This window comes from Triticum dicoccoides, chromosome 3A (genome assembly GCF_002162155.2).
Source record: "Triticum dicoccoides isolate Atlit2015 ecotype Zavitan chromosome 3A, WEW_v2.0, whole genome shotgun sequence".
NCBI classification, from domain to species: Eukaryota; Viridiplantae; Streptophyta; class Magnoliopsida; order Poales; family Poaceae; genus Triticum; species Triticum dicoccoides.
In genome coordinates this window covers 411,958,442-411,962,653 of record NC_041384.1, presented here as the reverse complement: position 1 = coordinate 411,962,653, position 4,212 = coordinate 411,958,442, and the positions used below count along the sequence as shown (strand labels likewise).

At 48.9% G+C, this 4,212-nt stretch overlaps 1 long non-coding RNA gene across 1 annotated transcript in view; it reads left to right on the top strand.

The window, feature by feature from the left end:
• The first annotated feature begins 1,679 nt into the window (after positions 1–1,679).
• LOC119268357 overlaps positions 1,680–4,212 on the top strand; it is an 11,136-nt gene continuing 8,603 nt past the window's right edge. Inside the window, exons 1-4 of the long non-coding RNA XR_005133122.1 lie at positions 1,680–2,254; positions 2,365–2,454; positions 2,561–2,649; positions 2,834–2,918. This is a non-coding gene — a long non-coding RNA (uncharacterized LOC119268357). The remainder of the gene's footprint in view (positions 2,255–2,364; positions 2,455–2,560; positions 2,650–2,833; positions 2,919–4,212) is intronic.

The following is a 4,212-nucleotide window of genomic DNA, read 5'->3' as shown; positions in this document are numbered from 1 at the left end:
TGGATCTTCATCAACTTCTCCTTCCCCCTTGCTGGATCAAGAAGGAGGAGACATCACGCTGACCGTACGTGTGTTGAACACGGAGGTGTCGTCCGTTCGGCGCTAGGATCTCCGGTGATTTGGATCACGTCGAGTACGTCTTCCTCATCCCCATTCTTTGAACGCTTCTGCGCGTGATCTACAAAGGTATGTAGATGCAATCCAATCACTCGTTGCTAGATGAACTCATAGATGGATCTTGGTGAAACCGTAGGAAATTTTTTGTTTTCTGCAACGTTCCCCAACACCCATTGTTGGCGAAAGATTCCATGCTCCTACCCACCGCCGAGCCCGCCAAGGGTTCATGTCCATGTTATTCCTACCCAGAGTTGGCCTTCAAGCGATGTTCATGGATGCTTGCCTATCTGCTCTCTTCTGTGTGCACACGAGGACGTGCAAACCTTAGTGCGCATATTTTCTAATGTCTGCTTTCTGCGTTTTCCTTTTTGTTCTTGGCGGAGTGCGCGGCTGTGTTCTCATTAAGGTGATCGTCGTTGCCATCATGCTCTTCTTCGTGGTCTGTCGCCCCAACTTTCCGTCGGAGATGTCGCTGGAACTAGGCAGGGCATCCTCATCGTCATTGTTGCGTGCGTTGGTGATACACTCATACGACTAGTGTATGTCTATTGAGGCCGTGTTCCCGGGGAATAGATTCATGGAGATAAGATGTTTGTAGCCCTTGACGCTCCTATAGTATGAAATGGACCAAAAGCCTCATTGAATATATGGGACCAAGGGATCAAAATCTATAGGCTGGATCAAGGGGTTGCGAAAAATGTGCTAAAATAGCATGATTCTCACATGTAAGCGGTTGAAGGAGACAAATAAGAAATGACAGGTGAGAAGCTGGGTGAGAGATACATACATTCATGGGCGGAGGTTGAAGGGAATACGGCTGGATGGTGGACTTGGTTGGTATGTCGTCTGCCCTTGCTTTTACTATCATGGTCGTTGTCGTCTGAAGCGGCTTTGCATCGTAGTTGATGGGAAACTACTCAATGTCTTCCAAGGGTCCGACGTACTCATACATTGGATTGGGGCCTAGCCTAAGGGGTTGTGTCCTCCTATCTAGCCAAGTAAACAAAATCTCCATCCCTGTGAGGCGGTGTTGATGAGGCGTTGAACTTTCTGGTGGAGGTGCTCAACGTCCTGCATCTCCGTAATGGATGGTTTCATGCCCCATGAACGTCGGCGTTGAGGCCGGGCAGACGAGTACGACGGGAGTCCCTTGGCTATGCTATGTATTGGGACATCTGGGTAGTAGAATCAGATCCATTTGCCATTTCTTGACTAAATCGGGTAATCCTAGGCTAAAGTATTTGGCATGTGGCTTCAATTGAATGTTGGCTCACTGCACTCGTAGAGCTTGCCCCATTTTCTAGGGGCATCACCTGAAAGTATTTCTTCCACAACCCGAAGTGTGGATTGGTCTATAGGAAGCTTTTCGCACATTTTACATTCTTAAAAAGTTGCTCCCCACTTCTACCAATTCTGTCAACATGCACAATGTCCACGTCATCATAATGCCACCTCAGCATTCAGTTGCAAATCCCAACCAATCGACACCGGACCCTCTCGGCCTCTCTCCTAGCGCTCTTCCCCTCATCATGAAAAATAAAAGAGAGCGACGGATCCACTGCCTGCCTACGACTACAGAGTACAGACTACGGCGGATCGACTCCTCTCCCCTCAGAAAATTACTAATTCCCATGCCTCAGCTACAGACAGCGCCGGATCCTCTCCTCTCCGCTCGAGAAAATAACTAATTGCCCCTGCCTCACAGTGATCTCCAGCCAATCTTCATGTGAAGGTCGCTCCTCACGTACGTCTGCTAGCCAGCGATCCCCATCAAATCTCGGCTTGAATCCCGCTCATCCCGCATGGCCACCGGTCTTCATCGCCATCGACACCACCCTGGGAGCTAGGGCGCATGCCCGACCTTGGTTCCATTGCCACGCACCCCGGCCCGGGTCGTCGAGGAGCAAGCCGATTCAACCCATGCGCATGTTTGTCGATCTCCTTAGGCATGCCCTTTGGATGCTGAGACTTGGGACGCGGGTTGTTCGTTGTTTAGTGGCCGGCCGCCCAGATCCTTAGATCATCGAGCAGGGAACTATCGATGGAGCCTCTGTCCGCTATTGTTCTGCTCCACGACCGTTGCCGGTGGCGAGGAGTCCGGCTTGATCAGCGACGTCCCCCATGACAACACCTTCAGGTTTGGTGCATATCTTATTACATTATAGGATCACGGCCTCTACTTTCTGCGCGTGATGTGATGAATCCATTGTATCCCAGACACCTTCCCATCTTTTATAAGCACTGCAGGTTAAATTTTTGCCTCGACTCTAATGGAAAGCTTCTACTGGGTGAGGATGGTGACCTACGATCTAAGCTGGCCACACTTTGGAATTGGAGGTCATGTACTCCTGTCTTCTGCACTATTTTTTTCTTTTGCTGACACAAACAATACACATCCCATGCCGACCACACTTCTAAACTTAGAGGTCATGTACTTCCTTAGGTACTGGACCAATTGGATGCCCGCCCAGTGATCTTGGTTGTTCTTCCCTTGCAAAATACACAAACGCCTCAGATTTACACCTCCTATAGGTATACATTGTTGCCCTCTATATTGCAAATTCTGAATTTTTGTGTGCTTGATTAATATCTAAATTTAATTTCTAATTCTGAACTTTTGTATGGTCGATTAATTTATAAATTTAATTTTGCTGGATTGAGTACATAGCCTCGCATGACATATTGGTGGTTGAATCACAAGGTTGAACTTTCTTAGGCGCTCGACGACTGGACACCATGGCAGCCATCTTGGTTGTTCAACCCATGATGTATACCCAGGCGCTTCAGATTTACCACTCCTGGTACATATTGTTTCCATGCATTGCTAATTTTGAATCTTTGTGTGTTTGATTAATATTTTAATTTAATTTTTTTTGATAGCCTTGCATTTTATTTTTTGCCCATTCTAATTTTTTGTTTGCTTGATCCAGATCTGGATTTAATTTTGCTGGATTTAACACATATGCAGGCACACACATCCCTGAACTTTAATTCTTTTTATGGTACGAGAACACATACAGCCTGCCCGTCAAAAAGAGAACACATACGTCCTGCATTGCGTCTTACATAGGTTTCATCAGATGGTACGAGAACACATACTTCATGCGCTTCACCCCATTTTTTTTATAACATTGAGCTAATCAAGAGCCTTGGCGCAGTGGTAAAGCTGCTGCCTTGTGACCATGAGGTCATGGGTTCAAGTCATGGAAACATCCTCTTACAGAAATGTAGGGAAAGGCTGCGTACTATAGACCCAAAGTGGTCGGACCCTTCTCTGGACCCTGCGCAAGCGGGAGCTACATGCACCAGGTTGCCCTTTTTTTTGAGCTAATCAAGTACAATAGACCATATATATTTTCATTTTCCTTTATTCTTAATCTGAATATTCACATTTTGTACAACCAAGTATCATTCACGTATGTTACCACAAATTCCCGCAGCAACGCACGGGGAATTATCTAGTTGCTATAAAAACAAGAAATGTGGATCACTCTTTTGGTGTAGGATGGTGGAGCGGAATCAAGAGATAAGAGATAAGAATAGAAGCTCCTCAGCCCGTTCCTCAGCGATTTGGGATTCCTGGCCGTTGGATCTGGTTGCTTGATGGATCTTGGGCCGTCGGATCGACCCCTGGAATGACCTCGTCCGTCGGATAAAAAAAGTTACTGCTGGAATGAATAGTTACTCCCGTTTCGTGCCACCGCTCGTAAATAGTCTGTCCAGCCGGGGGCATTTTCGTCATTTCACTCGCACGGGTATAAAAGGGCCGGCTCCTGTGGTTAACCCTAGCCTCCTCCTCTCCCCTCCCGAGCGCCTCCTCTCCCTATCTCTCTCTCTCGTTCCCCTCCCCTCCCACGCGCCTCCTCTCCCGCTCGCCCTCGCGCCGCCGCCTCCGCTCGCGCTCGCGCCGCCGCCTCCGCTAAGAGGACCTGGCGGTCTCCTCTCCCACTCGCGCCTCTCCCTCTCCTGTTTCTCCTTCTCGCCTCTCACCTGATCCCTAGCCCGCCGCCCGCCTCCCTGCCCCGCCGCCGCCCACCACCGCCTGCTGCCGCCGCCGCCCGCCACCGTCTCGTCTGAACCGGCAAGACGCCAAAC